The 22811-nt window shown below is 39.0% G+C and overlaps 1 protein-coding gene across 1 annotated transcript in view; it reads left to right on the top strand.

The window, feature by feature from the left end:
* Window positions 1–22811, top strand: part of RYR2 (ryanodine receptor 2) — an 813831-nt gene that overhangs the window by 170995 nt on the left and 620025 nt on the right. The window lies entirely within an intron of this gene.

Below are 22811 nucleotides of genomic sequence, written 5' to 3'. Positions count from 1 at the left end.
TCACATACTAGTAAAGTAATGCTCAAAATTCTCCTAGCCAAGCTGCAGCAGTACTTGAACCATGAACTTCCAGATCTTCAAGCTGGTTTTATAAAAGGCAGAGGAACCAGAGAGCAAATTGCCAACATGCACTGGATCATCGAAAAAGCAAGCGAGTTCCAGAAAAACATCTATTTCTGCTTTATTGACTATGCCAAAGCCTTTGACTGTGTGGATCACAATAAACTGTGGAAAATTCTGAAAGAGAAAGGAACATGAGAACACCTGGCCTGCCTCTTGAGAAATCTGTATGCAGGTCAGGAAGCAACAGTTAGAACCAGACATGGAACAACAGATTGGTTCCAAATCAGGAAAGGAGTACATCAAGGCTGTATATTGTCACTCCACTTATTTAACTTAATGTAGAGTACATTATGCGAAATGCTGCGCTGGATGAAGCACAAGCTGGAATCAAGATTGCTGAGAGAAATATCAATAACCTCAGATATGCAAATGACACTACCCTTCTGGCAGAAAGTGAAGACAAACAAAAGAGCCTCTTGATGAAAGTGAAGGAGGAGAATGAAAAAGTTGGTTTAAAGCTCAACATTGAGAAAACGAAGATCATGGCATCTGGTCCCATCACTTCATGGCAGATAGATGGGAAACAGTTGAAACAGTGACAGACTTAATTTTTTTGGGCTCCAAAACCACTGCAAATGGTGACTGCCACCATGAAGTTAAAAGATGCTTTTAACTTTCCGTGGAAGAAAAGTTATGGCCAACCTAGACAATGTAATAAAAAGCAGAGACGTTACTTTTTCAACAAAGGTCTGTCTAGTCAAAGCTATGATTTTTACAGTAGTCACGTATGAATGTGAGAGTTGGACTATCAAGAAAGCTGAGCACTGAAGAACTGATGCCTTTGAACTGTGGTATTGGAGAAGACTCTGGAGAGTCCCTTGGACTGCAAGGAGATCCTATCAGTCTATCCGGAAGGAAATGAGTCCTGAATATTGATTGGAATGACTGATGCTGAAACTGAAACTCCTATACTTTGGCCACCTGATGCGAAGAGCTGACTCATTTGAAAAGACCCTAATGCTGTGAAAGGTTGAAGGTGAGAGGAGAAAGGGACAACAGAGGATGAGATGGTTGGATGGCATCACTGACTTAATGGACATGAGTTTGAGTAAGCTCCGGGAGTTGGTGATGGACAGGGAAGCCTGATGTGCTGCAGTCCATGGGGTCGCAAAGTGTCGCACATGACTGAGCAACTGAACTTAACTGAAGTAGCTACGGGATGCCCTGTGTGACTGTTTTATCCTGGGACTATGATATTCGTGTGACAGTTTGTGTCATTTTTCAGAACAAAATGGAAGTTTAGGGCCAGTGGGTATGTTGGTGCAAAAATAAGCCAGAGAGCTGCTGTAAATGTTATGGTTCTTGAAATAAACTCAAACCTCTTATTTTGTCCACCTGGATTTCTTTCTTTTGGCTGTATCTGTCCTCTCTTTCCTCAGATATTTCGTAGTACTCTGCAAAGAAATGTTTTTCTTCTTCCTTGAGGTTTTCAGTCTATATTTAAGGTTTTAATGATACTTGTGTTATATGTAGTTGAAAGCAAATTATTGTTTTCAGGGTAAATAAGAAGGTAGGCTTGTCTGTATTCTGTTCAACATTTTAGTTAAGGTCTTCCTTTTTAACATGTACAAGTTGGTTTGAAATGATACAGGTTTGGTGAGAACTAATCCTATAGTAAAATAATAGATAAAAGTTAAGATAATGAAAAGATCTACAGCGTTCAACATTTTGCTTAATCCTCTGTTTATAGCACCCATTTCTCTACATTAGAAGATGAGAATTTTAGAACCTCTGGCATGTGCCTTGTCTTATGACAACAGAGTGGATTATCTTTTCCAAAAGTGACTCAAAACACTCTGTGCTTTTCTACAAATGGGGTGTCTCTATGCTGCCTATCTGCCTGTCTTCCATCTGAGCCTAGGTTTTGGGTGCTTGCTGCCAAAGCAAATTGACCCCTTAAGATAATGTGTGTCCTGAAGCCCAGTGCTGGTGATTCATCTGAGCCCATTTACAGGGCTCTACTGTCTCCTGTGTTCCTGAATAATGCTAAATTAAGGCATAAAGTTCGTTTTGGTTCCTAATAAGATGAAAGGTCTCTGAGAACCTAACTTTCTTCTTGGAGTTCATATTTTAGATGTAGGCATATTTCGTTAGTTAACATGTACTCTGGTGAGTCAAGTAACAAAATTTACTTTTCCTCTCCTATTTTCTTAAGGTAGGCAATAGAGAGAAATAACTTGTCTTGAGTCATAGAAACCCTGAGCAAAGGATGTATGTGTGACTTTTCTTCTGTCATCCAGAAAAAAATTGGCCACACCACATATTTGCCCCATCAGGCAGATTCACCCACATCACAAATTTGGGTAGCAGGTGAGGAGCAGTTACTGACATGAAAAACAAGAGTAGACACACAAGTAAACAAAAACAAAAACGCAAAGAATTTTTGTGTGTACATCAAATGGTGTACTCTTGCGGAATTTCCTCTTCTTTTTGTGTGTGTGTTTGTATACGTTAGTCACTTAGTCATGTCAGGCTCTTTGCAACCCCGTGGACTGAATCCCGCCAGGCTCCTTTGTCCATGGAATTCTCCAGGCAGGAATATTGGAGTGGGTTGCCATTTCCTTCTCCAGGGAATCTTCCTGATCCGGGGATTGAATCAGGGTCTCCTGCATTGCAGGCGGATTCTTAACCATCCGAGCTACAGGACAACCTTCTTGTTGTAAGGCACAGCACTCATGGTAGACCAATTTGATTCTTTTTCCTACAACTTTCCCGTTATAGTTCATTTTTTTCTTGGAGTTCTACTACAGATATGAACTTACATTGTTATTTCTGTTTGCTATTGTTATCCCCATTTGACAGGTGAGGAAACTGAGGCCCAGAGAAGTTAAGAAATTTGCCCTCAATTTTATTGTCGGCCGAGAGGGATTCAAATATAGCATTGAAGCTGTAGATATTTCACTGTTCACCACTGTGCTGTCCTTTCAGAGGGCTTAATGATTTCAGAATATGTGCTTGTTCTCTGTTGCATCATCAGCTAGAGCTTTGGTTTTCTGTGCATCTTCTCAGATGGTTTCTGTGTTTTGGTCTCTGAGTACACCCAGTCAGTAGCATCTGGTTGCTTGCCTCAGTTCTGAAGAACATGGGAAATAAAGAGCAAAGCATGTGAAAGATTAAAATGTAATATTAGTTCCTGATAGGGGACCCATCCTTGTGAGCAGTATGTTCCCAAGAAGAAGAAAAGGCAGAGCTGAGCCCAACATGCCTGCTTTCCCCCAAGTCGACCAGACAGCGAGGTCAGGCCATCTCCTGGGGGTGGAAGGCTAGAGTGGGTGGTCAAGGAGAATCCTCTGGAATGGTGAGAAAGGACTGTCCTCTAACGTTAGAGATTTGAGTTGATCAAATCTGGAATCTAGCAAAAAATTAGCATTACTGTTAGATCTGTGTCTCTATTTCTGCTGTGCAAATAAGATCATCTATACCATTTTTTTTTTTTTTTAGATTCCACATAGGTGAATTAACATATGATATTTGTCTTTTTTGACTTACATCATTTACTAAGATAATCTCTAGGTCATCTAAGTTGCTTCAAATGGTATTATTTCATTCTTTCCTATGACTAAGCCTTGTCATGTAAACTGAAGTGCCTCAGTATACCTCCATGGATTCCAAACCTAGCCAGCATTTCTGCATCACACACTCTGGGCAAGTGATGAACTTATTGGGTGTCACAGAGCATTTTCCCCAGTGCCATCTCTTTGCTCGTATGTAAGAATGGTAGTCTAGCAAAATACCTTTCGTTTTTTTATAGAGCTCTGCCCTCTGCTTGGCCAATGCAATCTAGATGCTTTCTTTAATGTCATAATATATTTTGTTAATTTTAGAGGTAGACAAAATGTTGAAATGTTATATTACTCTAAGAAAAATAACTGAAACTAATCATAAAAAGCAACTGTCTTTTATTTATGCCAAATGAAAAACTAAATTGAATAAAATCAAACTTGAATTGTGGTTGGGATAAGCAGAGAGAGGGGAAATGTAACCTTAGTGATCGGTTCAAAACCTTTAAAATAAATATTTCTGATATTATCCCTAATATAACTTGATTTATTTGAGAGTGTTAACTTAAATCTCTCCTCTATAAATCATAATTATAGTAGTTTTAGACTTATCAAATCATGTAATTGCAAATAGCTTTAGAAAAATACAATAAAAGCAACACCTTATAGTCACTTAAAGTTAATAAAGAAGCCTCTCAGAATTATACTTACTTTTTTTTTTCCCAAATGAAGATATTTTTAAGGAATTGTCAAAGTAGAGACATACTCAGCTTTTAAAAAACGAGCTTATCTTTATTCCAAGTGTAGATTTAGTCCTACTTCTGTTGGTTGGCTTAATATAAATCAATTAAATACTGAGATCTTTTTTTTTTAAAGCTGCTCCAAAAATTATGACTGATTTTAATTTAGGGCACACTTGGTTTTCTTTTTACACAAGTTAAATCTGTGGTAATTTTAAGATGAATGTGACTTTAGCATAATGATTGGGGATTATGAGATTTGTTTATGTGGCTGATAGAATTGATTTGTCTCTAATCAACTTTATATTAAAAAAAATCAAAAAACTTTATATGTTGGTCATTTTTGAAATCTGCTTTTCCCTGCTTATTTTTTAAGCCAGTTAAATGCCTTTCTGAACAGCAGTAGGTAAAGTGAATGAATGCTTTTTAAAACTTCTTGAACAAATGTAATTCATGTTGATGAAATATTTGTGAGTTCATGGTGGAGAGCCTGTTATTTAGCAGTAGGGAGTAGAAATGGTTAATTAATTAATATCATACCTTTTTGTTTTACTCATATAAATTTCCCCTGAGGCTGAAACTTTGTTGATTTGTACAGAATATAGTATGTGGTTATAAATACAGAAAGTGGTTTTCCATGTTGCCCAGTGAAGGGTGATGTATGTGGCACTAGAATAATCCACAGCCAAGGAACACGGACCTAAATGTCTCACATGAGGCTTGTGTCCATAACATCGTAGTCATGGCCTAAGTAAGTAATGACATGTCGTTCAGTCTTTGTAGCTCCCACTAATCTTTTCTTCTTCAACTAAAAACATATTTTCTGGGCTGTGCTGCACTATACGTGGGATCGTAGTTCTCTGACCCCTTGCATTGGAAGCGAGGAGTCTTAACCACTGGACTGTGAAGGATATCCCTCTCCCACCAGTCTTGTTCCCCTTGACTTTTTCAAAGGAGCCACCACCTATACCTATTTCTTTTGCCAAGGATCCAGGTGGTGGTGGACCAATTTCTTAGCATCTTTGGGATTCCTGTGGGTTAATGCTGTGATGAGGCCTGTTTACTGCAAGAGGTGCCAAACATGATGTGGTCTAATTAGTTTTAGGTAGCAACCTCTGTATTCCACGTGATGTCTTAGTCCATCTGGGCTGCCATAATAAAATAGCACACACTGGGTAGCTTCTAAGCACAGACATTTATTTCTCACGATATTGGAGGCCAGAATTCTGAGATCAGTGTGCCGGTGTGGTTGGATGAATTTCCTGGGGACACATCAGACAATTTGAAGAGGAGCAAGAAAGTTTTGAATGCTAGAATAATAGGAAATAACTTTTGAATGTATTTCAACACTGAAGACATTTTTATTTACTACATCATTCACAGTATGTTTGGGGTAAGCCATGCGTCACTTTTTTTTTTTTTTTTCTCTTTACCTTTCATGGCAGGCTGGGATATTGAAGGAGAAAGAAGGAAACTTACAGGAGAAGAGTGTGAAGATTGAAAAAACACCCCTTGCAGCTAGGAAGGCACATGTGTTAAAGGAAATGTTCTGAGATTATTCTTATATTCCTCTGTGTGTGTGTCTGTGTATGTGTTATTTGCTCAGTCGTGTCTGATTCTTTGCAGCCCCGTGGACTGTAGCCCACCAGGCTCCTCTGTCCCTTGAATTCTCCAGACAATACTGGAGTAGGTTGCCATTCCCTTCTCCAGGGGATCATCCCAACCCAGGGACTGAACTTGGGTCTCCTACACTGCAGGCAGATTCTTTACCAACTGAGCCACGAGGGAAGCTCTGTGAATATTCCTGTGAATACTGTAAATTGCTGTTTGAATGTCTGGGCTCCAATTAATTTTAATACTCCAAATGTACTTAATTATGCTATAAGAACATATTACTAGATTGGAACTTGGACTTTTTTAGAGGGTCACAGATGGCTTTATCCATTTTGAAATTCCCCCTGTCTGAGTATAACTCTATTGGTTGAACATAATTTTTTGTACTTTTGGAGAAAGAAGTTTATGACATAAATGATAAGTTTGGTATGTAAGGAGCTTTTTTTTTTCCCCCTCTTGATCTTATTCAATGAATTTGTATTAGTTACTGATGGATCCTTTTTAGGGGACTTTCTGTACTCTTCTTCTATTGGATAAATTTCTGATTAATCTTTACTGTATTTTTGTTCATGTTACATGGCTAGAAAGACTTAGCATGTGGAAGCATTACTCAAGTTTGGTGGCTGTTAGTCTTGCCGTTCCCAACTTGGTAGTTTTATATACTTAAAAATTTTTTTTTCTATACTATATAAATTTTTTATTGAGTTGCAGTTAACATAATGTTGTGTTAGTTTCAGGTGAATAGCAAAGTGATTCTGTTGCACATATACATTTGTATCTATTTTATCAGATTCTTCTCCATTATAGATTATTATAAGACATTGAGCATAGTTCCCTGTGCTATATAGTAGGTCCTTGTTTTCCTATTTTTTATATATAGTATTTCATACTTGTTAATCCCAAATTCCTAATTTATTTCTCCCACTCCATCTGCTATGGTAACTGTAAGTTTGTTTTCTGTGTTTGTTTCTATTTTGTGAATAAGTTCATTTGTATAATTTTTAGATTCTGCATATAAGTGATACTGTGTATTTATCTTCCTCTCCCTGACTTACTTAGTGTGATACTCTCTAGGTCCATCCAGGCTGCTGCAAATGGCAATGTTTCATTTTTTATGGCCACGTAATATTCCATCACACACACACACACACACACACACACACACACACACACACACCCCGCATCTTATTTACATATATATTTTAGAGTGTACCTTGGAGTGATACGCCTTTTTAAGTGTAACCCAAATCCAAACTTCAGTTTAAATGTGCTAATAACTCTTTAAACCATTAGCTATTCTAACTGTAGGTAGGTGGGTTGATAAGCCCATTGCTGTTGTTGTTTATTTGCAAGTCATGACTGACTCTCTTGCGACTCCATAGACTCTAGCCAATCAGGCTCCTCTGTCCACGGGATTTCCCAGTCTAGAATACTGGGCTGTGGGTTGCCATTTCCTTCTCCGGGGGATCTTTCCGACCCAGGGATCAGACCTGCGTCTCCTACATTGGCAAGCAGCACTGACTAAACCACGGCAACTTATTTCTTGAAATTGGAGTGGATGTAGGGGACTTAAAGTTGAGGTGGATGTTCATCACTATCATGAAGAAGCTTAGTTTTGTGAGTTTTTAAAAATGCTCAAGAGTCTCATTAATTTTTAAAGTAGTTTGTGGATGCTGTGAAAACTGTATCCTCTCTACTCTGAATGATGGAAGTGGTTGAAACCGCTACATAGCGCTCCTTGAGATTCAGGGCCCACTTGGTATCTTCTTTGAAAGATCTTGATTTAGGAGCCCATGCATACTCTCCGCATTTGTGAGTGATTGATAAGAGATTAGATGTTACCATTAGATCTCTTTCCTCTACCCCAGTCCATATGTGTTGACTTTCCCTCTTTGTATAGTATTTGCAAAAAGCAGAATTAATGGTTCTAGAGAGTTGTCATGTAAATACAAGGAGTTTTCCTACTTTTAGCCAAAGGCCCTGCCTGTTGTGTGGAAGTCACTATCTAGGCCTTCCTGGCTCACCTTCTCCTGGTCATTGATGAACATTTGTTCTTGATCTGACATCAGACCTCCTGGGAGCAGTCCCAAAAGTGGAATTGGGAGTGTCTGATAATATCATATGGAGTCCATGCAGTTTATGATCTCGACATCAGCAGTCAGATTCTTTATCTTGCTTGGTTTTATGGTTTCTATCCTCTGTACGGATGCTTCTCAAAGTGGTTCCTGGATATTAACCTGGAATAACCTGAATTGGGGCACAGTTCCTTCCAAGTAGAGATTGTGGAGTGAGCTACTTATTGTCTGGTTTTTTAAACAGTTGGAAAAGTTTGAGTTTGGCTACTGCAGTTGGAACTTTGATGATCCCAAGCAGATGTAAAGATAATAAAGTTATGATTATGGATACCATCAAAATAACAAGGGTCTAAGAGAATGAGAGACTGTTTAGCTACTTCCCCATGATCCTTTAAGGCTGGGCACCAGCTCCGTCAAGATAGTTTTTAGGGCAAAGGGTGGGGTATAGACGTGTCATTATTTAAACCAGCACATGCTAACTTTTATTGTGTCATGTGTATGTATATTTGAGTGGGAATGTGAAATAAGTCTTGGTGTTCAACACACAGTTGCCTTTGTCCCAGTGTTATTTTGAATTCTATGACTAGAAATTTTTTCAACCCTTCATTCATTCCAGCATATTCTGAGGAACTACCATGAGCTCATGTGCACAAAGTTCTTCCTTCCCCTCCACAGCATCTTGTCACACATTCATTTTCAAAAATAACAACAACAATAAAACACCAAAAACCTCACTTACAAATTGGAGAGAGTTATTTCTAATGACGAAGGGATGACTATTATTACCTCTGATATGTACCTGCTGTGTTTTAGATGCTTACAATTTGCTGAGTTAGGTCACCTCCTGTTCTACAGGGTTGTTTATTGTGATGTGGGGGATCAGTGAATAGCATTGAAGTTTTCTTGTTTTGAACTCTTTGCTTTATTATTATCATTTTTACCCCCTTGGGAATTGGCAAGAAAGAGCTAGGGATTTAGGGAAAATGCAGATGAGGCATGTGTTTAAGAGGTAGAACAGAGTCTAGGGAACAATAATCAATCCACGGTTACATGATGAACTTTAACTTAGGGAAAGCCTTAAGAATCTGCAGATTTGTCCTGATAGTTTATTTTGTACCGGAGGAAATTTAGATCTAGGAAAATTCAATGATACATCCAAGGTTGCATGCATAGTTAGTGGTAGAGAAAAGAAGTCTGAGGTTCTTTTCAGTATTAAAAGTAAGAAACAATACAGTAATTAAGATAGCAGGCAGCAATTTTTTTTATCCTTTGAGCAGTCAACAAGACAGAAGGAACTTGGACTGAGTTTAAGTAATTTAAGGTAGTTTTGGTGGTAGAAAATGGAATAAAGTGCTTTGAGGTATTATTTTGAGGAGATCTGCAGTCTAAGATGTTTTTGTGTGGTCCTTTCCTAAAAGTAGGAGTGGAACGGTTGAAGGCCTTGTAAGTATCCTTTTATCCCTTGGTTTTATGATGATCCTGTAGTTCAGAGAGGGAAATATTGATATTCGAATATTGATGATTTTAATCTCTCTCTCGATCACCTGGTTTTGAACTTCTCCAGTAGGAGGAGCTGTGACAAGGACTATGGAACCGTCAGCCAGAGGGGCTGTACTGGAGTTCTGTTATTTTAATTTGTAACTGCCCTGGATATGCAGATTGATCACAGACCTGTGATTCACCAACGATCTATAGTAGATTTGCAGTTGACTTTTGCAGTTAATGTTCAACTTTGTTTTGAATTGGATAATGAGATATTCTCTAACTTACTGACTAGCGTGTGTAAGTTGATTGGGAAAAATAACAATAAAGGGATCTAAATCAATTAGGGAGGTGGGTCACCATCAGCCTAATACACTTTTCCCAGCGATGCTTCTCTTGCTTCCTCTTTCAAATAGACATATATAAATGCAAAAATTTGTAATGTAAAAGATGGGGGAACTTTTACCCATATATGGAAATACATGTGTTTTTATTCTTTTGAAAAATGTTTCTGAGCACATCCAGTTGGGAGGTGCTCAGCATTCAGTAGTCACGCAGCAGTGCACTTGAATGAGGCTCGAATTTTCTTTTCTTAGCTGTTGCTCTACAATGTAGTATATGTGTCAAGAGAACATGTTGCTTTTTCATCATCGGTGTGCTCTGCATGAGTGCAAGGACTCTGAGGAATAATTAAGATTTAAATATTCCCAGCTTGGAGGGAGGGAGTTTGGATACAAGGACATTTTTCTTTCTCTCTTCGGAGTGTATCATTAGAGAAGATTCTTTGCTTGCTCATTAAAGCTGTCATTAGTGCTTCAGCACACAAAAATGTCCCAAGTTTTTGCCTCTTCCAGTCATTGTTTTCACTTGGGGTTTAATTTTCTGGTATCATAAAGAGAATTTGAGTCCTGAATTTTTTTAGAAACTTCAATGTTCTGCTGCTAGTGTGAAGTCACCATTGTCCTGTTACTGTGAACCATGGGCTTTCCTGGTGGCTCAGATGATAGAGAATCTCCCTGCAATGCTAGAGACCTGGGTTCAATCCCTGGGTTGGGAAAATCCTCTGGAGGAGGGCATGGCAACCCACTCCAGTGTTCTTGCCTGGTGAATTCCATGGACAGAGGAGCCTGGCGGGCTACAGTCCATGGGGTCACAAAGAGTCAGCCACGACTGAGCAACTAAACGCCATAAGGGATTAAGAAGATAAACACCATGATGTCTTAAGATGAGCAGTGACCTTGTGGAAGTCACTGCAGCACAAGATCCCCACGGAAAGTTCCCACAGAAAATGACCCTTTCATTGGAAAAGCTTTAAGTTTGAAGTGCTTCCAGTTTCACGTCCTGCTCTTGTCAGAGCAGTATATTGATTTACTCCGGTTCCTGGAGGAGCTCTTTGGATGTATGTGCAGAAATCCCCCTCACACTGGTTCTAGTCAAAATACAGGAGGGATGTGTTGTTGACTCATGTTATCGAAAGGTTCAGGGTGGATTTAAATTCAAGCATAGCACTTTCCAGGGATTCAGATGACACTGTTTCGAGGAATCCTCTTGTTTCTTGGCTGTGTTTTCTTCTTGGTTGGCTTTGTATACAGACAGGTTTTTCCCATGAGGTAACAACATGGTGACCAGCAGCTCCAGGCCCATATTCTACTAGCTTTGAGTCTGGCAGATAGAGATGTCTCCTTCCTAAGAGTTCCCCTGGTGGGATTGAATGTCACTGTGCCCACTTGGGTCCTTCACTAGGAAGATGGAAGGCCCTGGTCACATGTGTGCCCCTGCCCCTCAGAGGGGAGAAGGGGCAGAATCAGCTCTACCCAAGCCACCTGGATTGAGCGTCTGGAAGAAGAAAGTCCCTCCGAAGAGGAATATCAGTGTCTCACCAGAAAAGCGGCAGTGATGACTGGGCTGTCCAAACAACATATTGCCACTCCCTTCTGCTAAAATGTTACCATCCTTTTACACTCATGCATAAGGTGGTATTTAGAAAAAAAATCATCTTTCTACATTTAGTGTTTCCAGTCTGATCTGACTGGTTCCAATAGAGACTCCCTTTTTCAAAGCCATTTATAGCAAAGGCTTTTTAAAGTATGTTTGTCTCATAAAAACCAATGGATTCATGATTTTATTTAAAAATTAATTTTTAAAAATTTTATTGAAATATAGTTGATTTGCAGTGTGCTGATTTCTGCTGTACAGCAAATGATTCAGCTGATGTGAAGGGAAGTGAGGTCGCTCAGTCGTGTCCCACTCTTGGCAACCCCATGGACTGTAGCCCACCAGCCTCCTCGGTCCGTGGAATTTTCCAGGCAAGAGTACTGGAGTGGGTTGCCATTTCCCTCTCCAGGGGATCTTCCCAACCCAGGGATCGAACCCAGGTCTCCCGCACTGTAGGCAGACGCTTTATCATCTGAGCCACCAGGGAAGCCCCGATATATATATATATATTCTTTTTTACATTGTTTCCATTATGGTTTATCACAGGATATTGAATCTAGTTCCCTGTTCTATACATTAGGAACTTGTTGTTTATCCATTCTCTATATAATAGTTTGCATCTGTTAATCCCAAACTCCACACGATCCCTTTCCTATCCCACTTTCTCTTGGCAACCACAAGTTTTAATGTCTGTGAGTCTGTTTCTTTTTCATAGATAAGTTCATTTGAGTTGTATTTTAGATTCTGCGTATAAGTGATATCATGCAGTATTAGTCTTTATCTTTCAGACTGACTCCGGCTTGGTATGATAACCTCTAGGTCCATGTTGCTGCAAATGGCATTACTTCACTCTTTTTAATGGCTGAGTACTATTCTGTTGCATATGTACCACCTCTTCTTTATCCATTTTTCTGTCCAGTGGACATTTAGGTTGTGTCCATGTCTTTTGTGAACAGTGCTGCTGTGAACATGGGGGGTACATACATCTTTTTGAATAATAAACAGTGCTGTAGTGAACTTTGGGGTGCATGTATCTTATTGAATTATGGTTTTGTCTGGATATATGCCCAGGAATTAGATTTCTGGATCATACATTCACTCGCTGTTTCATGTTTTGTCAGTGCTTATGAAAGATAACCTGTGTTTGTGTTATGATTGGCCTCTTTAGAGGCCCGTTTGGTTCTATTGGAAAGTCTCTCTTTGGACTTCGGAGCTTGGTCAGGGCAGAGCTCACCATGAACTGAACGACTTATGAGACAATTTCTACATAAGCTGTCTACTTTAGAATTGGTCTGTGATTTTAGGACATGATGCAACCTACATAGCAAATTTGATCTTAAAATTCTTTTCAAAGTTATTAAAATTCAGATATTTAAAGTCATGTTACAGTTATGTAGATTATAAAAGCTAGGAATAAACTACATAGTTGTGGAGCATGGGCTTATTTGCTCCAAGGCATGTGGGATCTTCCCAGATCAGGAATTGAACCCAAGTCTCCTTTGGCAGGCAGATTCTTTACCACTGAACCACCAGGGAACCCCTACCATAAATGTTTAAATCTGTTTTCTTTCTTTGTTTCACTGCTTTTTTCCACTCTAGTTGACCCCCTCAATGCCAGCAGCATTATGGAATTGTCAGTCCTATTCAATTTTAGGCAGACATATTTGCTTTTTGGATACTAGCATTATTTCTGAAATATTTGATTTCCTCAAGTAATACTGATAACTTCTTACTCATTTTGAAAATACCTGAAACTTCCTCTATTTTCCTATTTTTTTTGGTTTGGTCATTTGCAGTTTTTGTCTTCTTCTTTGATTGGTTTTCTCTCAGAAATAGGAGTACACATGATGATTTTTACTTTTTAAATGATATTTGCTTCCAACAGTTTCATTCTGTGATTCAGTGACCACTAGCTTAATTTATAAGTTGATCCAAGCAACTGTTATTTAGCTGCCAAGTTGCGTCTGACTCTTTGTGACCGCAAGGACTATAACCCACCAGGCTCCTCTGTCCATGGGATTTCCCAGGCAAGAATATTGGAGTGGGTTACCGTTTTCTTCTTCAATTTATAAATTCATCCAAGCAGTGGCTACTTTAGTCAGTTTTAGTGGGAGATGAATAAAATTTTGTTTTCCTTGTTGTTATTCTATTTCTTGCAGGTCTGTGTATTATTGTGCAAGTGACTATTGGTACTAGTTGAAAGATATCTTTTTGAATTTTATCTTGTCTAGAACTGGCATTTGCTTAATTGTTGCATTTTATCTCCTTTTTATTTTAATTTGGAAGAAAACAACTTTCAATGATTCATAATTTATCGTAGTTGCATAACCACATATTTTCTGATTTTTTCTGAGATTGTTGCAGAAGAAGGTAAAAGTGAAAGACCTCAAAACCATTAAATAACGCAGGAAGAAGGAGCATTTGAGCTTCTGAAAAAAAAATTGTTTCTGTAAAGTCAGCTTTTGAGCTGCAGCTCCACTTTTCTTGTAATTTCCTTTGGCTCTGGAGTTTTAAGTTACACAGACTTTGATGTTCAGAGCACCACCCCCCCCTCTCTGGCCCATTCATGGTGGAAGGGCTCCTGTCAGGGATGATTTTCATTAAAAGACATACGGTAACCACAGGGTGAAGGAGACTTTAGGAAGGAAGCCCACTCAGATGTCATGGAATCTTTCAGATGCTGCTAGTAGTTTCTTTATGTTCAGCTGCACGAGAAGCTTCTTTCCTGAGCTGATCAGGTAAGAGGGCTCTGGTGATTGCGGGATAAGCTGTCCCTAGCTGGCCATTGTAGATTAATCAGGACTGCTTTGCACCCTGTTCAGTTCAGTTTAGTTGCTCAGTTGTCTCTGACTCTGCGACTCCATGGGCTGCAGCACGCCAGGCTTCCCTGTCCACCACACACTCCCGGAGCTTGCTCAAACCCATGTCCATCGAATCAGTGATGCCATCCAACCATCTCATCCTCTTGTCATCCTCTTCTCCTCCCTCCTTCAATCTTTCTCAGCATCAGCGTCTTTTCAAGTGAGTCAGTTCTTTGCATCAGGTGGCCAAAGTATTGGAGTTTCTGCTTCAGCATCAGTCCTTCCAATGAGCATTCAGGACTGATTTCCTTTAGGATGGACTGGTTGGATCATCTCCTTGCAATCCAAGGGACTCTCCAGAGTCTTCTCCAACACCACAGTTCAAAAGCATCAATTCTCCGGTGCTCAGCTTTCTTTATAGTCCAACTCTCACATCCATACATGACTACTGGAAAAACCATAGCTTTGACTAGATGGACCATTGTTGACAAAGTAATGTCTCTGCTTTTTAATATGCTGTCTAGGTTGGACATAGCTTTTCTTTCAAGTAGCAAGCATGTTTTAATTTCGTGGCTGCATTCACCATCTACAGTGATTTTTGGAGCCACTCCCCAAAATAAAATCTGTCACTGTTTCCATTGTTTCCTCATCTATGTACCATGAAGTGATGGGACCAGATACCATGATCTTAGTCTTTTGAATGTTGAGTTTTAAGCCAGGGTTTTCACTCTCCTCTTTCACTTTCATCAAGAGGCTCTTTAAAAAGAAACATTCTGCAGAACAATGACCCCTCCATGGGGTATTGAGGTAGCTGGAGAAAGGTGGATGGAACCTATGGCAGTGGAGGGCAAGGGGAGAAATGATTATTTTGAAAGGGAAACCTATTGCTGATTATGTTAAAAGCAAAAATAGAAAATAGAGTCCAGGATATCTTAGGTGGGTCTTTTATTTATTTATTTATTTATTTTTATTTATTTATTTTTTTATTAGTTGGAGGCTAATTACTTCACAACATTTCAGTGGATTTTGTCATACATTGACTTGAATCAGCCATAGAGTTACGCGTATTCCCCATCCCGATCCCCCCCCTCATCTCCCTCTCCACCCGATTCCTCTGGGTCTTCCCAGTGCACCAGGCCCGAGCACTTGTCTCATGCATCCCACCTGGGCTGGTGATCTGTTTCACCATAGATAATATATATGCTGTTCTTTCGAAACATCCCACCCTCACCTTCTCCCACAGAGTTCAAAAGTCTGTTCTGTACATCTGTGTCTCTTTTTCTGTTTTGCATATAGGGTTATCGTTACCATCTTTCTAAATTCCATATATATGTGTTAGTATGCTGTAATGTTCTTTATCTTTCTGACTTACTTCACTCTGTATAATGGGCTCCAGTTTCATCCATCTCATTAGAACTGATTCAAATGAATTCTTTTTAATGGCTGAGTAATATTCCACGGTGTATATGTACCACAGCTTCCTTATCCATTCGTCTGCTGATGGGCATCTAGGTTGCTTCCATGTCCTGGCTATTATAAACAGTGCTGCAATGAACATTGGGGTGCACGTGTCTCTTTCAAATCTGGTTTCCTCAGTGTGTATGCCCAGGAGTGGGATTGCTGGGTCATATGGCAGTTCTATTTCCAGTTTTTTAAGAAATCTCCACACTGTTCTCCATAGCGGCTGTACTAGTTGCATTCCCACCAAAAGTGTAAGAGGGTTCCCTTTTCTCGACACCCTCTCCAGCATTTATTGCTTGTAGACTTTTGGATAGCAGCCATCCTGACTGGCATGTAATGGTACCTCATTGTGGTTTTGATTTGCATTTCTCTGATAATGAGTGATGTTGAGCATCTTTTCATGTGTTTGTTGGCCATCTGTATGTCACCTTTGGAGAAATGTCTGTTTAGTTCTTTGGCCCATTTTTTGATTGGATCATTTATTTTTCTGGAATTGAGCTGCAGGAGTTGCTTGTATATTTTTGAGATTAGTCCTTTGTCTGTTGCTTCATTTGCTATTATTTTCTCCCAGTCTGAGGGCTGTCTTTACACCTTACTTATAGTTTCCTTTGTTGTGCGAAAACTTTTAAGTTTCATTAGGTCCCATTTGTTTATTTTTGCTTTTTAGATGCAGAGAAAGCCTTTGACAAAATTCAGCACTCATTTATGATTAAAACTCTCCAGAAAGCAGGAATAGAAGGAACATATCTCAACATGATAAAAGCTATATATGACAAACCCACAGCAAGCATCACCCTCAATGGTGAAAAACTGAAAGCATTTCCCCTGAAATCAGGAACAAGACAAGGGTGCCCACTCTCACCACTACTATTCAACATAGTGTTGGAAGTTTTGGCCACAGCAATCAGAGCAGAAAAAGAAGTAAAAGGAATCCAGATAGGAAAAGAAGTGAAACTCTGGCTGTTTGCAGATGACATGATCCTCTACATAGAAAACCCTGTAAACTCTTCCAGAAAATTACTAGAGCTAATCAACAAATATAGTAAAGTTGCAGGATGTAAAATTAACACACAGAAATCCCTTGCATTCCTATATACTAACAATGAAAAAACAGAAAGAGAAATTAAGGAAACAATACCATTCACCATTGCAACAAAAAGAATAAAATACTTAGGAGCATATCTACCTAAAGAAACAAAAGAGCTATACATAGAAAACTATAAAACACTGATGAAAGAAATCAAAGAGGACACAAACAGATGGAGAAATATACCGTGTTCATGGATTGGAAGAATCAATATTGTCAAAATGGCTATTCTACCCAAAGCAATCTATAGATTCAATGCAATCCCTATCAAGCTACCAATGGTATTTTTCACAGAACTAGAACAAATGATTTCACAATTTGTATGGAAATACAAAAGAACCTCGAATAGCCAAAGTAATCTTGAGAAAGAAGAATGGAACTGGAGGAATCAACCTGCCTGACTTCAGACTCTACTACAAAGCCACAGTCATCAAGACAGTATGGTACTGGCACAAAGACAGAAATATAGATCAATGGAACAGAATAGAAAGCCCAGAGATAAATCCACGAACCTATGGACACCTTATCTTCGACAAAGGAGGCAAGGATATACAATGGAAAAAAGACAATCTCTTTAACAAGTGGTGCTGGGAAAACTGGTCAACCACTTTTAAAAGAATGAAACTAGAACACTTTCTAACACCATACACAAAAATAAACTCAAAATGGATTAAAGATCTAAATGTAAGACCAGAAACTATAAAACTCCTAGAGGAGAACATAGGCAAAACCTTCTCTGACATAAATCACAGCAGGATCCTCTACGACCCACCTCCCAGAATATTGGAAATAAAAGCAAAAATAGGTGGGTCTTTTAAAGTTGAAAAGTTACACTGTAACTGACATATGGAAAGAATAAGCCAAAAATTCAAATGTTTCCATAATACTTTCCAAATCTTGACTACAAATCACAGTATTTTGGGATTTGTTGAATCTGATTAGAATCATATGAAGGTGATACATAATTTGGAAAAATCCATTTATTCAGGTTGTGTTTCAGTCAGTATTTGACTAAATCATCTCTTGCCAAGATATCTTTCACAAGAACTGGGATGATATTTTCTTTATTTCTCCTTATTGATAATCATCCAGAGGATCCCAGGCAGGATATTCCTTCTTTCTTTATTCTTAAAAAATCTAGTTTTTGCTTGTAATATAGTCATTACATCTTTTGCTGGAAAAGGATGTTTTAATGTAACTGCATATTTGCTCTGAGAGGCATGTAAAGCAATGAACGAATGAACCCAGTTTTCATGATAATAAGAAGATAGAGTTGTGAAGAAGATAGAGTTGTGACACTATATTAACAGTGAGAAGTTTCTAAAAAATCCAATTTGGATTTTTAAATGACATACAAGGATGACTAGACAGTGAATATCCTCTTAAATAATTTTTTAAATCTGGAGATTTAAAAAGGTGCTGAATTAAACATCCTTCATCAGATATCAGAAACCAGTGGAATTTAAAGTGCCACTTTCTTTCTAGATGAAATTTTTGATGAGTACTTTTGGGAAGTTAATACTTTCTTTGTCCTAATCAGTATGGTTTATGCATTTCTTATAGTAAATACCTTTTTACATTTTCTTTTAAGTTTTGTGTTGCTTAGCATGAGTTTCTGTCAGTTTTGGATAATGCTGACCTAGTGCAATGTTCTCAGGAGTGGTAGATCTTGACTGGTTCGCCATGCTGCTAAAACTAGTTATGACCTTGTTGGTGACCTCTGTTGCTAGTCCAAGTTACCAGTTATGTGGATGTTAGTAATAGCCAACTTTTGTATGGTACTTCATAGTTTGCAAAGGACTTCGTGTGTTTCATTTAATTAATCTTTATAATAATCCAATGAGAAAGGTAAGTGTAGTTTTTTATTTTTTTTAATGAATGAGATACTTGAATCTCCTTGAAGTAGACTATTCCAAGGTTAAGCAGCTAGAAAATGAGGGAATTGCTCTTTAACTTATGTTTGCTAGAGATTTAAAAAAATATTTTGTACCTTCTATTTCAGCCACTCATCCATCAAACATTTATTGAACATCTGTTATATTCTTGGTATGATTACTGACACAAGTGCCACAAGAATGAAACATGGTCCTTGTCTTTGAAGAGTGTAGTCTAGGAAAAGAAAGATGCAAAGAGAAAGTGTGATGAATGTGTAAGTCATGGTCTCCATGAGGAATTCCATCTGTCTACTTCAGGATTTACAGAGGGTAATTTATACTTTGACCCTGTGTACAATTTTTTAGATGACTGTAACAGCCTTTCCTAATGTGCCTCAAGTTGTACTGGGATGAAGTAAACTGGGCAGAAAGCAGGGAAGAGCTCTAAAGAAATGTTACATTAGAAGGTAGATTTAACAGACACACTACTGCATACAATAAATAAACAACAAGGACCTACTATATAGAAAGGATGCTATTTTTAATACCTTGTAATAGTCTACAATGGAAAAGAATCTGAAAAAGAATGTATGTCTATACATCTCTCTCTATATATATAACTGAATCACTTTGCAGTACACCTGGAAAATTGTAAATCAACTATACTTCAGTTTAAAAATTTATGTATGTAAACTATTGATACTGTATGTAAAATAGACAACTGATGAGAACATATTGTATAGCACAGGAAGCTCTACTTAATGCACTATCGTGCCCTAAATGGAAGGCAAATCCAAAAGGGAGGAATATAGGTATATACATGGGCTTACTGGGGACTCAGTGGTAAAGAATCTGCCTGCCACACAAGAAATGTGGATTCTATCCCTGGATCAGGAAGATCCCCTGGAAAAGGAAATGTCAGCCCACTCAAGTATTCTTGCCTGGGAAATCCCATGGACAGAGGACCCTGGTGGGCTACAGACAATGTGGTCTCAAAAGAATCAGACACAACTTAGTGACTAAACAACATATATATCAGTAATAGCCAATTCATTTTGCTATGAAATAAAAGCTAACACAGCATTGTAAGGCCACTGTCCTGCAGTGAAAATAATAAGAAAAAAATTTTTTTAAAGCTAGACTAAGGCACAGAAGGAGGAACAGCCATGACAACACTCCCAGTATGACTTACCCAGATGTCTGTCAGCTCCTCTGCCATTTGATCTCTTTTTTGTTCATGGTGCTGTAGTCCACACTCACTCTAGTATCAGCTATCAACTATCTACTTGTGCTCTCTTCTTAATGGATTCTGAGTGCTTTGAGGATACTTGTCCTAGCACTTTGAGAATTCTTGACTTACCATGTCCAGCTTGTGTCCATGATCATAGTGCATTTTATCCTCACTATTCAGCCAAGCACGGTGTCTTGCATTCCTCAAACTCTTGCTTCCAGCTGCTAATAACCTTATTTCCCTGAGAAAACTGAAGCCCTTGGGAGAGAACTTCTGCATCCTCTGCGTCACTTATCCACTGCGTCAGTCACCCTTCCAGGATCTCCACCTTCCCACCTACTTGAGGACACTACCTCCACCTGTGCTGTTGACCCCAGGTGGAGAGTCACTGACCCCATCTCTCCCTGAATTACAAGCCTTTTTACTTTATTATTTTTTTTCAGGATTATTCCTATCAGTATATGATAATATATTTCTCAAACATATATCAAGAGCATCTTTCTTTCTCATCTTTCTCCATGACTTCCTCTGTCATTTCATTCACACAAATAGCATTTTCCACTTGTAGCCATTTAAAATATCAGTGCTCATCATTTCTTTGTCCTACGTTGCTTTATTTTATATAATTTCCCCAACCTATATATCTATATATCTGTGTATTGTCTGTTTCTCCTATTACACCTCCCCAGGAGAGTTAAGAGTTTAGTCTGTTTTGATCACCTCTCTCCATAGTGCTGAGAAGAATCCCTGAAATATTACAGAAGCTCCCTAGTATTTCGTTCCTTAACTCCATAGTCCCCTCCAGTTGCTGTATCATTTCTCTACTCCTCATTTTAGCACAATTCAAAAATTGTCTATTCCTGTTGGTCCACACCCTCTCCTCTCATTCTCTCTTAAAATTTAACTTTATTTTTTAACTGGAGTATAATTGGACAGAGAATGAGATGGTTGGATGGCATCACTGAGTCAGTGGACATGAGTTTGAGCAAACTCTGGGAGATGGTGAAGGACAGGGAAGACTGGCGTGCTGCCGTGGGGTCGCAAAGAGTCGGACATGACTCAGCAACAGCAGTTGCTTTGCCATGTTGTGGTAGCTTCTGCTGTACAATGTGATGAATCACCCACATGTCCACATGCATCCCCTCCCTCCTGAGCCTCCCGCGTTCTCCCATCCTACCCATTTAGGTCATCTAGAGCACTGAGCTGAGCTCCCAGTGTGTAAGTCGCTCAGTCGTGTCCAGCTCTTGGAGATCGCATGAACTCTGTCTGGAGACCCCATGGCTCCTCTGTCCATGAGATTCTTCAGGCAGGAATACTGGAGTGGGTTGCCATTCCTTTCTCCAGGGGATTTTTCTGACGTAGGAATTGAACCCAGGTCTTGTGCATTGCAGGCACATTCTTTACCATCTGAGCCAGCGGGAGCTCCCTGTGCTACACAGATTTCCATTTAGCTATCTCTTTTACACATGATAGTGTGTGTGTATATATATATATATCAATCCTGGTCTCCAATTCATCCCACCTTCCCTCTTAGCACGCCCCACCCCACATCCCCCTTCCCCCTGTGTCCACATGTCTGTTCTCTATGTCTGCGTCTCTTTTCATGCCCTGGAACTAGGTTAAATCCCCTCGATTCTAAATCTGAGCCTCACTGTTCCACTGCATCAACCTTTGGCAAGACCACCAATGAACACCACATTGCCAACCATTATGGTGAGTCTAAGCCTTCTTCTCACTTAGCTTCTGCACAGTATTCTGCTTAGTTGACGGATTTTTCCTTTGTAACACATTTATTTCATTTGGCTCCTGATTTTCCTCCTCCCTTATAGCCCATTAACGATAATTCACTATAATTCTCCTTTATTGAATTCTCTCATCTGAAATTCATAATATCAGTGTGCACCATGGTCAGGGTTCATTTTCAGATTCTCTAGTTATTACTCACCCATTCATTTCCCTTGACAAGTATGACGATCTTTAAATACATTTTCATACTGGTGACTCCTGACTATTTATCTTCAGCCATGGCATCTTCCCTGAATCTGAGTTATATCTCAGCTGCCTACTTGAGATCTCATTTGGATGAAAAACATCAGAAAGCTAGTATGTCCAAACTTGAATTCACAAGCCCCTCCCCTGCTGAGTATGCCTTTCCCTTGGTGTTCCCTGTTTCATGACATGGTGCCAGCATTTAACCAGGTGTTCAGGCCTGAAACCTTAAAAATCATTCTTTTCTCTATCTCCATGCTTAATCCTGTCAACTCTATTTTGAAATTACATCCAGATTCTAACCACTTGCCAGCACTTTCACAGGCAACACTCCTAATAGAAACCACCATTATCTTTTGTTTTGGCTATAATGACAACCATTCAAATAGTATTTGTGCTCCCAACATGGCAGACAGAATGATTCTTTTAAAGTGGGAATGAGTCATATCTCTCCTCTGCTTACAATCCTCCATGGCTACCATCTGATTGATTGATTAGTGAAGTTTTATTGATTTACAATACTGTACTAATTGAGGGTGTACAGCATAACGATTCTTTACTGCATATTGTATTATTCCATTATTGATTATTATAAGATATTGTGTATAATCCCCTGTACTATGTAGGGAACCCTTGTTGCACATCCATTTGTTTGTACTAGTTTTTAAACTGTGAGTCCCATACTCCTAATTTGTCCTTTCCGCATTTTCTCTCTCTCTTCTGGTAACCATAAATTTGTTTTCTGTGTCTGTTTCTGTGTTGTATAGATATTCATTTGTATTCTTTTTTAGATTTCACATGTAAGTTTATAGTATTTGTCCTTCTCTGTCTGACTTATCTCACTGAGCATGGTTTTCTCTTGGTCCATCCACGTTGCTGCCAGCGGCAGTATTCCATTC

Source organism: Muntiacus reevesi, chromosome 2 (genome assembly GCF_963930625.1).
Source record: "Muntiacus reevesi chromosome 2, mMunRee1.1, whole genome shotgun sequence".
NCBI lineage: Eukaryota > Metazoa > Chordata > Mammalia > Artiodactyla > Cervidae > Muntiacus > Muntiacus reevesi.
This window is presented reverse-complemented; position numbering and strand designations above follow the sequence as displayed.